The sequence below is a fragment of the Melozone crissalis genome, unplaced genomic scaffold (genome assembly GCF_028551555.1).
Source record: "Melozone crissalis strain CALT ecotype California unplaced genomic scaffold, PUWL_Pcris_2 ptg000059l_1, whole genome shotgun sequence".
In the NCBI taxonomy this organism is placed as follows: Eukaryota; Metazoa; Chordata; class Aves; order Passeriformes; family Passerellidae; genus Melozone; species Melozone crissalis.
In genome coordinates, this window is record NW_026535837.1 from 2,032,092 (window position 1) to 2,045,342 (window position 13,251).

The 13,251-nt window shown below is 44.5% G+C and overlaps 1 protein-coding gene across 6 annotated transcripts in view; it reads right to left on the reverse strand.

Annotated features, from left to right (window-relative positions):
• FRMD4A (FERM domain containing 4A) overlaps positions 1-13,251 on the reverse strand; it is a 378,398-nt gene that overhangs the window by 41,351 nt on the left and 323,796 nt on the right. The window lies entirely within an intron of this gene.

Here is a 13,251-nt window from a genome sequence, read left to right on the forward strand (position 1 = left end):
TTTGCACTGATAGAGCTGCTGGTGGAGCTGAAATCTCGAGAATAAAACAAACCTCGGAGAGGACCCAAAATGTTCTCCTTGCTGGTATTTCAGGGGCAGCAAAATTGAAAATATTTGTTAAAATTTCCAAGCAAGGTTGGGGTTTCTTTTCTCTCTCTTGTTTTTCCTTTCTATAATAGGGTGCTTATGGAAGGAAGGGTAGGGATTAAGAAGGGCACTGAGCTACCCTATATTCTAGGGCTGTCCACACTGCTGAGGGGGTAGGGGAAGAAGGGAGCCAGGAGAGATGGGAAGTCTGAAAGGCTGAGTTACATTGTCCTTAGAGGATTATTTTATTCCTCCACTGGAAATATTAATTGCTGCATAAAGCTTGTAAACACCAAACAAAGCACAGAAACACCCATTATTTTACCCACCAAGGGAGGACAGGCACAGGGTGAAAGGGTTAAGCTGGGAGCTGAAGTCTGACTCCTCTTTAAGTGCCTGGCTTCAAAGGCATGAAAAGGAAGTTTGGGGCCTTAACTCCCACAGACAACAACTGGGGTCAAGCTGAAAACATCCCTCGGTGCTTCCAGATGCCCATCTGCAAGGCGGGGAGGACAAGGCGGCTGTGCTGCATGGCATGTGCAGAGGACGTGTTTGGGAGCCGTTCAGACATGTGGAACACATAAGAGTCTGAAAAGCCAGCAGATCACACCCTTCAGAAAATGCCCCTCTGTCCCCAGGTCCCCCGTTGTCATTTATGACTAAATTTCGGCGTGGCGCAGAAGGAATTTGAATCTTTCCTGAGCTGCTGGCAGCTGCTCTGTTTGGATGCTGTCCTGCCCATCCTCCTCCCCTGTCTCTGCTGGACTGTCCCTTGTGCTCGGATCCTTTTCTATTTTACTCTCTCTGCTACCAAATCTCACAGTGCTGTTTGCTAAGGGAAGCTCTGTTTCTCATTTCTCTTCTATGATTAACTCCAACTGTCCAAACACACAGGGCTCTGGGGAAGCTGTTCAGATGCCCAAATGTAGGCATGGAGTGCCCTTTTCCATGCCCCAGGGCTCCCTGCCTGGCCCCTGGCTGCTGCCCCTGGTGGGAGGCAGCCTGACATGGGTCCTGTGCTGTATCTGCCAGCCCCACGCAGATGTCTTGGATCACCAGCAGTGCCTAAAACAGCATTAGACACCTACGTTTTGGGCACTGGAGCAGCTCCCCAGATTACTGCATTTTTATATTTAGCTTTGTTGTTTTCTTTGGCAGAAGGAGGCAAATCCAGACTCTTGGGAGGGAGGGGGTGGAATTGACCCCACAACCTAAATTTGTGTCTTTTATTCCATAGCTTTGCTCTCCCAAAAGTACATGTGTGTTTTACCATTGCTGTAATTGTGCTCTATCTGCTCCCCAAGTGTTATTCTACAGCATCCCACTCCTTTTTCCCACATTGATCTGAGAGGTCTCCCCCTTCCTATAGAAAAGGAAACCAATCTGCAAAAATGTGAATACCCACAAGAAAGTATCCACTTTCCTGTTAGCTGATCACAATCCCTCCAGAGAAACAAAGCCAAAGGTGCCCCTTCAGCCAGACCTCCTAATGTAAGCAAGCTGCTCCCTTCACCAGTTGCCCGCCTTATGTATGGTCTCAAATTGATGTTGTTAATGCAGTGACAGATGCACAAGGTGCCATTAGTAGGTCTTCCTAAATGGAAGCATAATTTTTACCCATCAAGATCCTTTTACCACGCTGGTGCTTGCAACCTTCACTGGGGAATAGAGCCCCAGCAGGGAGCTGGTCGTAATTTCAACAGGATCTTGTGGAAATGCAATGACAACAGATGCATGCTGGTTTTGGGGCTGGTTTGAGTCAAAGCACACATGTTCATGGCAGGTTTGCCTCTCCCTGCACTGAGGTTGGGTCTGGTTTTGGGTTATTTGGCTTATGATTGTCTTTAGTTAATTTCCTGGGCCGAATCCAATGCCTGCATATGTGGGTGGGAAAATTTGTATTGGTTTTACTGGGATTGCATCAGAGGTGCAACGACCCTTTGACAAAGAGTACTTCAGCAGAGACTGGGACAGCATCTCCCCAAACACAATGGAACTAGAACTTAGGAGAAAGTCAATCATTAACACAAGCTTGGAGCACAATTCCCCTGCCCTTGAGTGGCTGCCTTCACTCAGTGCCTGCAGACAAGGGGACAATCAGCAGTGCTGCAGAGGGCCAAGTCTGTGATGTGGTGGTTTGCCTGCTGGGTTCTCTTCTGAGGTCAGCAGCTCCTTTTGGATCATGCAGCACTGGGCAGCTTTCGGATGGGAACAATTTTTGGTAGTGGCCATCATTACAGGCTGCACATGAGATGATTTAATCTTCAACAGATACTTAAGGAAGTATCCATGAGACTGGCTTTTGAGCACAGCTGCACACTCACACATGCATGTGAAAGGGGCTAGTAAAAGAGGAGAAAATAATTACCCTTATTAATAAAATAATTACCCTTTGAATAAGAGAAATTAAGATATTAAAAAATAATTACCTTTATTCCCTCCTTCTCTGAGGGGCCTGTCCCCACCATGATCTCTGTTTCATCAAGCCAATAAAACTGGAACTGACACTATCACTTGAATTTGAAAAACTGCTTATCAACTTGTGAACATTCAAGGGAGTAACTGCTCCCCATCAGACAACATGCACTGTTTAAAATGTGTTGGGGTGGGTGGGGAGGCCATGATGGGGAAACCAGTGTCAGAAATGGCTTCTACAAAGCTGGCACCTTAGAAGAGGAGCCAGGAGAGAGATCTGAGTGCTGCATGGTGTGCTGTGGAGAATTCAGGTGCAAGCTACAGGAATTTTCTCACTAGAAACCCCTTCCAAGAGGCTGGCAAGCTTGCCAGGCACCAGATGTTTGTGACTAGTTACAAAGAGCTGCAGTCAAAACCCTTCAGACGCATTCTCCTTTTGTGAGCACACTTGTGGTTTGCTGGCTGCTCCGTAATTACGCTGAGCCTGGAGCCTGGAGCAGAGGGGGCCCAGCATTTCAGCTATGTGGGTCTGAAGGATTCTTTACCATTTTTATTGACCATGCTGGTACTGAGGAGTTTGCCTAACCTAGGAGGTAGGGTCAGTGTTGGAGTGTTTGAAAAATGCTGGAGGTTTGTGATAAAGCAGGGAATGTCTTTTGTGAATGAAATATCAGGGATTGCTTCTGGCTTGGTCACTCATGGCCTGGGTGACCTGGACTTCTGGAGAGGTGTGGGGACCTGAGTTAGTGTAAGGCACTGGGCTGTGCTCTGTCCCTTTGTGCTCAGGGAGCCTTGCTGGAGTATTCAGTGGAAGTGCTGTGCCATTTATTTGGGAGCCCCTGGCAGTAACGAGGCTGTTGCTTGCTCTGTGTTGCCCTTCAGCTCAGGCACAGGACAGAGGGGGTTGCTGAAGGCCAGCACTGGAGGTTGGTGCACAGTGCTCTCTGGACTACCTAGAGAAATACGACCAAATGGTGCCTTTTGGAATAATTCCAAATCCTGAGGTTGGGGTACAGGGTTCCTGATACTGTTTTCTGTCTGCTGTGCCCAGAAGAGCCAGACTTGGTACTGAACTGGGGAATGTGCACTATGGCTGGGCATGCTGGGGACACAGTGTGAGCCATTTTGCATTTGGTCTCTTAAAAAACAAATATAAAAGGCCACGAGTCTCATTTTCTTTCTCTTTTCTGTGTGTTGAATCACCTGAGATGAGGCACAGGCTGAATGCACACACTCTCAAAAGTTCCAGGTAGCATGCTTGGTGCCTGTTCAGAATTAAATCATCTGCAGAAATCTATAGAGGATCAACATGCTGTTTAGCTCTGCTATATGACCCAAAGGGGATTTACAAAGAAGATGGAGATAGACTTTGCTCAGAGGTGTCCAGTGAAAGTATAAGAGGCAACAGACACAGGCTGCAGGGTTGCACAAGGGAAATTATTAGAAGATATATAAATCAAAACCCCAAGTCCCAAAACAATCAGTGCAAGTGGTCAAACACTAGGGTCATGAGTAACCAGATCAAACTCTGAAGGTGGCTCAACTTTTAACAGGAGGTTGGACTAGAGACCTCCAGAGGCATTTCTGACCCATATTTTTCTTTCATTCTAAAGATCTAATAAATGACCAACTGTAATTGCTGTTGGACTTGCTGACCTATTTGGCACCTCCCAGTCCTTCAAGTCTTGCCACTTCCTAGATGATTAATGCTTTGTTAATCACACTATGCAGAAGGAACAATCATCCCTCCAAACGCATGGACTACCACCCAGACTGGCTACTCTGAATGGCTTCGAGGAAAGGCAGAGAAATAATGTGGAGCATTTCTAACAGTCCCAATGCAACCTCTTCCCTTGCCTACACTATGGGCAAGAGCCAGCACTGGATGACATCCCAATACTAAAACTGGTATTAAACAATGGAACTAAAACAATGACAGTATTTTCACACAGCTTGCATGAGTGAAGCTACAAACTCCCAAGTCTTTCGTCCTGCAGCTTAAAGACAAAACAAACATAACGAAAAAAATTCCTCCTTGGAAATGTAATTTCCTCCACTGAACAAAGCAGCAAGCTAAATTCTAGGAGCTGAATTATGCAGGAGGTCAGAGTGGAGGTTGTGAGAGGTCCCTTTTGGCCTTAAACTCTATGGAAATCACAGCTCCAGTGAAGTCAATGGCAGTTTTGTCCCAGTGATTTCAGTGGGGCCATAGTTTCCGGGCATGGATTTGTGTTCTGCCTCAAGCCAGCCCTGCTCCCATCAATCATACCTCTGTCAAACTAGTTAGAGTGAAGGAGGAAGGACTTGGTCCAGGCAGAGCAGCACCATCTTAGCTCAAACAAATGGGCTCTTGTTTCAGGGGCAGATTTACCAAGTGATTTCCGTGGGCTGTCACCTGTGAATTAGTGTGACCCACTGCTGAGGGTGCCCCTGGGTCATGAGATGGGGATGCCACTGCGCCATAACTTAGTCCTCCATCCTGCCACACTTCCATTCATTCCTTTATTTTTATTAGTTTGGGGTATTTTTTTTTTATTTCGGTTCTCAAAACAAGGAAAAAAAAAAAGAAAATATTTCCTGAGTGATTTGATGTGGGAAAAGCCCTACCAATGATCTTCCCAGAGGCTTGCCGTCCTCCCTTCCCTCATGGAATGAGAGAATGGCTTGGCTAAGTGGGACTTTCAGTGGTCTGTCAGCAATCCCAGCTCACTATCTAATTACTTCTTCGCCTCAGGCTTCAGGCCTCTTTTTTTTGCCAAACAGAAAAACAATTTCTAGTCCAATTTGAGATCCCTTTTGCTGTGTGCTGTTCTTGTCGGACCACACCACCCCAGAAAACATTTCTGGCTTGAACAAACACAAATTGCATCTAGGTCTATATAATAACCACTCTGCAATCATTTCCATTATGGAACCACAATTCCCTATTAAATTTCAAAGTGGCTTATTGGCTCAGAGAGACAGCAGAGCATTAGATCACAGAGGGAAGAGCTGCTATTTGGACAAAGCATTATTTGTCTAAATAAATGCAACTTGATATTTGTGTCTGTAACTGTACACAGACTGGGAGATTAGACTTTGACTTATATACAACCAAATCCACTTTCACTGCACATATATGTCTGGTAGCTGCTGTTAGATTGTGCATTGCTGTCACCATGCTGTGTGTGTCTAAATCAATAGATCTACAAAGAACCTTTTTTTCCTGATTGGTTTAAGTTAAACTGTCTCCCTTTTATTCTCTGAAAGGACATCAAAGTGACTGGATCTTTCTGCACTGAAGAGCTCTCCTTTCTGGCACCATGTATTAGATAAAGGATGCCAAGTCTGTAGCCTATGAATCAGCTGTGGCACCCTAGAAGGGTTTATACTGCCCACCATTACTGCTACTCTGTCTCCTAAAGATCCTCATGTCTTCTCCAGTGGCTTGGCTAAAGTACCTCTGTCTTGGAACCAAAATTCAGCAATCACCATTCCCATCCCATGCTGCTGTGGCATTGCACAGTAATTTGTGTGACTGAAAATACTCCCACGATTCTGGGTGTCTGCACAGGAGTGCCATGGCAGCAGCAATCCCACTCTCATGGTGATGGCTGCAGTGAACCTTCTGAGCCTCCTGCCCAGACCCCTGCCCAAAGGTGCCTCATAGCCACAACCACAGAGTAATGGGACCCCTGCCTGGGTTCATGATAAAAGTGCCCAGACCTTTGGAACAGCCCTGGTGAGCTAAGAGACAGCATCTGAGCAGGGTGGGGTGTGGAGGAGCCTGCTACCACTTCAGAGCCAAGCACAAGTGCTCAAGGAGGTTTCAATCTCTCTCCAGATCTCCACCCTGACTCCAGGGCTCTGAGGTCCAATTTGTTTCACTTTGTGCTGTCGGAGCGATTTGTCTTTGCATCTTCTTGAAGTTCCTGCTGTGTGCTGCAGAATCATTTAAGACTTGGCTGCTGCTTTTACACAGAATCACTCTTGAAGGCCTGAATATGACAAAGGGCTTAGAGAAGGGAGTTTTATTTTGATGGGAATACTCCTATATTTAATGGTAACCATGGGCTTGACTTGGCTAGATCATGGGATGGGACGTCATGCTCTAGCCTTTCTGAATTTAAATTCTCACAGAAAACCCTGGGAACTATATGTCTAATGGTATCACCACAGCACACTAAACCACCAGAATAGTGCTCATTTTTTCATAAAACAGCAGTGCCTAAGACTATGTATTAATGTTTGCAAGCATTGCAGTTGATAAAACTACTTATTTACCTACATAATGGAAACTGAGCATGACTACTGTATGATTCTAAAAAGTTCATTTACCTAGACAATCTACTCACCTGTCTGAAATCAGCCCTGTTTGGGAGACACACTGAAGCAATTTTTTACCAACTTTTATGAGGAGAAAAAAGTGGGGATGATGACCTTATATCCAACTGTTAATTCATCCTGGTTCAACCATGACAAATTCCATGCAGTTGAACTCCTTCCAACTTGTTCTGAGCTGTGAAGCTCTTGTCTTGCTCCACAGAGTTACTGTGTAGGTTAATGGCTGCTTCTTTCTCTGGCTGCAGTGATTTATGCAGCCTGTATCCATATCCAGCTCCTACAGCTTTGCTGTAGGATACAGATTGTGGGTCAGATGGTGAATGGGACTGGGAACTGATCAAGGTTAAGAGTGACCATTTTTTATGGCTGGGTGATGCTAAACCAGTCAATCCCTTCTCTGGAGCAGTTTCCTTCCCAACTGCACAGCTATACCAGGATGGCTGAGGAGGGGGCCCAGGGGAGGAAGTGAGCAGTGGGGGCAGGATTGTGATGGGGGAGGAGAGTGCTGAAGGCCACTGCAGCTGATACTGCTGCCAAAAGAAATGTTCACTGAATCACAGCCCAGTGGCATGTCCAGCCAAATCCTGTGGAAGTTCTCAGTGTCAGGGACATAATCCTGCTTTCCAGCCCAGTGTGCTTTGATGTAATTTATTCAGCTCCCAGTGTGTTTGGCAGCTCTTTGGCACAGTGGTAAGGCAGGGAGTAGTGGGTGCTGAAAGGGGAAGTGCCTGGTGCTGGATGGTAGAAACCCAGACTGGGAGCAGACAGCAGAAAAAAAGGTGCTGGTAAGAACATGGTCTGCTGTCTTATGGGGATGGAATAAGGCATTTCTGCAGGGAAAGGCTTTAAATTGTGCCTGCTTTTCAGTGTTTGCAGGTCTGGATATTATGTTTTAAGGAAAGAAATTGGGTGAGCAACCTCTCTCTAGGAGAAGGAACAGCGTGGTAAGGAACATTGCTTTGTATATGTCTCCCTCCTTCCATGCTCCACATTTCCAAATACTAAACCAAGACTGAATTACTGCACTATAAAATGAGTTGAACCCACTGTGACCTGAAGACTGGTTCAGTTTACAGCCAAGTCCATAACCCAAGAAGCACAAGGGATCAGCAAGGGGAAGAGAAATGAAAGCACAGAGCAGAAGGAGTCAGCAGGTAGTCCTTAACAGCCTGCTAATCACAGTGAATAATTTATTACAGCAGTGCCACTGAGACTCCACGAGCTTTTAAACCAGTATTTCCTGGAAATGGTTTCTGCTCTTTTTTATCATTTGTAAATTTGAAATCTGCTATCCCTGTCTGCAATGCAAAGGTGTTTGAAAAGATCCTAGGAAATGACGAGGAGCCCAATACGTTTTCTGACCTCACTTGATTCTGGATGCCTTAGAGAAAGTCCAGCCTGTTCTGAATACACCCTGTGGCTCAGCAGCATGCCAGTGAGAGGAGTGAGACACATGCTCCATACCTCTGACAACAGAAACCAACTTGGTGTCAAATCAAACGTCCTCCTTGAACGTGAAGATTTATAACCCCTCCCAAAATTCTCTCTGAAAATAACCAACCCAATGTTCAAACCCTGGATGGAAGGTCACACTTTTAGTGCTATCTTCAATCCTTCTGAGCTCTTGGCTCTATTGTATCATGTGGCAAGGAGCTGTGCAAGGGAATTGGGCTCCCTGTAACTAATTTGAATTTCATGTTTCTTTTGCCTTTTTGACTCTCCCTGTGTTCTACGATCACTTAGGACAGGGAGCAATTTGTCAGCTTCCTCCTCCCCATCATTCACTACTTTCTGTATATTTCACATCAATCCTTACTTTAGGTTTTTTAAAGTTACTGGTCTGTCATTCCTTCACCACAGGAAGCACAAGTTTAACCACTCCATCAATGCAATTACTGACTTGACAATGCTTCATTATGCCCTAAAGCAGAGAGGATCTATTTGTTCTGCAATAAAGCAGCTCTTAATTAGGCTATTGCTCCTCCTGTGTAAATATCTCATTTTGCCTCTGGAATTGGGAAAGTTCACTCTATCTCTTGCTGTTTGAAAAAGGCCAAGTGGCACTGGACAGCAATCTTTCACTTTCTAGACACAATTAATGTGCTGATTACTTTGCTCATGCTTTTGACAAGCTGGTGATTTTTCTCTGATCAGACCCTTAAAACTACTGAATTTACTTGTGCTCTGCATTGCTTCGTAGGAGGGGTCCAACTGTTTCTGCATGTTTAAATGGGAAGTCAACCCAACTTTTGCTTTGGATTCATGATGACACTACAATCTAAAAATCAAATTCTTTGTCATGAGAACCCAAAGACTGTTGCATAGACCTTATGGAAAGTGACAGAGCATTCTCACAGCATGCTTCATTTAATCTCAGAGAAAGGGTAATGCTGAGAAGAAATGGCAGAAACTGGTAGCTGTCACAAGGAAATTTTTTGTCAAGTTACATTAATGGCTGAATTTTGTGATGCCTCACATTTTATCTTATTTCTACAAACCTTTATTCCCTTTGGGTTCTCTTCAGTAACCAGATAATGCAAGCAGTGATAATGTTTATGAGTCTGAGAAAAAAGGCTCACTTTAGGTTTCATTGCCACTAGCTTTCTATGGAAGAAAATGAGATAACACTGTATAGACATATCTCTTACAAAGCAACTAAACATTACCAGACTCTCCTTTAAGGTAATTTTATTTTTGGTGATAAGTTAAACATTTTCTCTGTCTTTTTATCTGCCATATGGAAGTCCTTTGGCTGACTTTGTTAATCATTCACTCTTCAGTTTGGAGTTAATTGTTTACTAACTGTTAAGCTGTTTGCACTAAAAAATGCCTTTGGGCTCTTAAATCAGTGGGAATATCTCACTAGGACAACAGAGATATGCCTGGTGCTACTACTTGGGTGTGCAGCTCTCACAGCTCCAGGCTACACTGCTGCTCTTTGTGCAGTCTCTGGGGATGGAGTGGAGTCACATCCCTGTGTGCTGGTTAAAATGGACAAGCAGCACTCACAGACAAATGCTCACACTGGGCTGCTGCAATGCCTTGGCTCTGAAATTCAAGCAAAAAACCCTCTAATGACCCTTCACTGAAAATGATGGGTTTGGTCTTTTCACAAGAAACCCTTTGTAGAAACTAAGTTTAACACAGAGGGAAATGGATTCTGTCCACCCTGGAAGCTGTGAGCTGCTTCTACACAAATGACACTGGTTCTGCAAGCCCAACATCCAGAATACCTCAGTGTATGGTTAGCAGGACAGCAGCCACCTTTCCACACTTGCTACTCCCTTCTTCTTGTTCAGCTGGAGCGTTGGATTTTGTGTAGTATACCAAAACTTCTGCAATTATTTCATACCCAAGAATGAACAACCAGCAGATTATAACTCACAGGGACCAAATTTGCACTACAACAGGCAACATTCAAGAGGAAACCTTTGACAGAGTTTGCTGAGTCTGTGAGCTGGTCCTGAACAGACAGAGGAAAAAGGATGACCCTCTAAGTGATGGCTTTGGGTAGATTCAGGGCTTCCACAAAATTCAAGTATAGGCAGGAAGGAACATAAAAATAGAAACACAGAGACACATTAGTCTCTGCAGTCTAGGTACAACTGCATTCCAGTTTAATAGGCCTGCATTTCCACCTGAACCACCCAGGACTGGGTGCCAGATCCCCATCTCAGCTGCATCCTCAGTAATGCTGGAGAACTTGAGTGAGAACAGCACAAGCAGGATGAGGTTCTGGCCCTGCATCAGCCTCAACTCCCCTCTCCAGTCTCATCCAACTTGCTGACAAACCTGGTTAGTTTTCTAGAGATACATGGCTGATTTACTCCAGCAATTTAATGAAATCATGGTTTTGAGTGACTGCTAATGGGATTGCCCGAGATAGGTTCAGCTGCTTAGTGTGTGTTACAGTTTTACTCACAAGCACAGGAAACATGCAAATCTATCTGGGATGACATGTAGGAAAACATTACAATCTCCCTCAAAAGACAAGCAAGGTTTTTATATGCACTTAATATAAATGTCTTGATTTCAGCTGGTTTTTCGCTAAAATTCTCTGCTTGTGTTTTTTCCAGGGAGACTTATTTTTCCATTGTAAGTTTTCAATTTGTTTCTGGCATCAGCAGTGTGCAGGAACAAAATATTAAAGATCAGAAAAGCCATAATCTCTTTCCCCCTCCCCCACTAATTTTACCTTGCAGAAAGTTCAGTAAAGTTTACCCCTCCCATCTGCACAGCAAAGACTTGAACCAGCACATGCTGGTGCAGTGAAATGAATCAGATACTGTGGCAGGCTGCTCCCAGATACCAGGGTTATCGAGTGCAATTTTACAATCTAATTAGCAAGAGGATTAAACACTACACCTCACTGAGGCAGTTGATCTGCTCTTGCCAGAGGGGTTTTACCACCTGTGTAGGGTAAGAAGTCTTTTTACTTGCTCCACAGAAGGTAAAATCACTCCATGGAGAAATAACGAAGCCTCAGCCACTCTGTCCAAGTCCCATCCCCGATTTAGGCTGCTCATTTTGGAATAGCTCTGCCAACAGATGGGCTTTGCAAGCATCATGTAGCAGAGAAATACTCATCTAGGCTGTCTTTTCACTGCTGTGGTCTCTGGATTGTGGCAATGGACAGATCCAAGCCTGGAAATTCCTGCTTTCCCTTCCCACCCAACCTTTCCTCACAGATAAATGACACTTCTGACACAGTTCTTAATGGTCTGTACATAAGGCAGCACCATTGTTTTGGGTCTCCTGGATTCCATACATGATTTGCTGAGACCAAAAAAACTAATTCCCAAAAAAAGAAAACCAGCAGCCTATTTTTTTAGGGTTACGCTTGGAGAAGAAGGATCAGAGGTGCCTAAAGCCCTTGATTTCAGATGCAGTGTGAGTGCTAGAGGTAGCCTAGTGGGGACACAAGAGAGGCAGGTGAAGATTTAATCAAGCTCCAAAACCCACGCTACAGAGTGGATCACCCTGAAGAGCTGAGAAGAGAAAGTAGAAAAGCTGAGAAAGGAGGCTTGACCCTTCTGGTGGAAATGTGTTTCCTCTCATGCAGTCAGAGCACCTGATCTCTCCTCTCCTCCCTTCTGATGCTCTGCACCAACCCTCTCATCCCAAGAGAGATGACAGTAATTGCTATAACGTGTGAAAGGCTGAGTCCTGTCATGGCAGGGCACTAATTTCTTCCAAAGAAATGTCTGTATTCCTAAGACTTTTGAAGGCATCTTTTAAGTACATGTCTTCCCTGGGGGATTGGCACTACTGGAGATATGTGGGTGCAAACACCCAGCCTAGGCATGTTCTAAACTACCATATGTGAGGATGGCTTGCCCTGCAGGTAATGATTGATCCCAAACAGATGTGTCTTTTAGTTTTTCTGAAGACCTCCTTACTCCTTGTCCTTTCTTTTAATGAATCAAAGTCCCATTAATAGCCTTCAGTGAATAAAAGGCTAATTGATGCACCTATTGTCTCTTGCTGCCTCCTCAGCAGTTCAGTTTTCTACCAAAACCTCAATTCTAGTTCATTTTAATAGAAGATGCTCTCTGTGAGCACCAAGCAGTGTCCAACTTGAATGTGACCAGAGGAGGGGAAAGCAGAATTGGTACAGAAACAATGCAAAGACAAATACAGAACTAAATTCCCTGTGGAAGCTTTTGCATCCACAGAAGAGCTGCCTGGTTGCTCCAAATCATCCAGTTCTGCAGCCTGCAAGCCAGCCTAAGCCTTGCCTCCTGGTGTCTCCACAGGTCTGCAGTGCCACAAACACTGTTGCTAACAGGCTCTGCATTCCCACCTGCAGGGCTTGTGCTCAGGGATAAGGTTATTTATATTAGATTTTATACAGAGATTTATATTAGCCATTCTAGTTGGGAAAATCAGAATACACAGGTCCCCCTCCTGGGCTGAGCTCAAGAATCAAAACTTCCCATGCCTTTTTTTAATGTATATGTTGAAAGTCAGCTTTCCCTGCTACCTTGGCATTAACTCTTCAGTTAGGAAAACTGTTGCTTATCAAATGTACTGCTGGTCCTGAGAAAATAATGCAATTTTCTTTTTGTAATAAATGGAAGCAGTTTTCCTGTCTCTTCATCCCTTTCTCTCAGATCATTTATAGCTTGACAATACAATATCAAGGGTTGGCTCAGCACCCCCAATCCACCATTGTCAGTGAATGGAAGGCCTCCAGCACCTGAGAGGATCAGCCCTTGAGTTCCCATCTATGTCTTATGAATCACACAAAAAAGAAACATAAATTGCAAGATTAAGTGACACTTATTTCCTCCAAAGCCCACAATTTTTAATAAATTATGAGCTACTTTTGTCCATTAATTCTTTGCAGACATTGAGACAAGTTTGGGAGAAAACAAACATCCTTCAAAAATCACATGAATCAATGCCAGCATTTGGTGTACATCA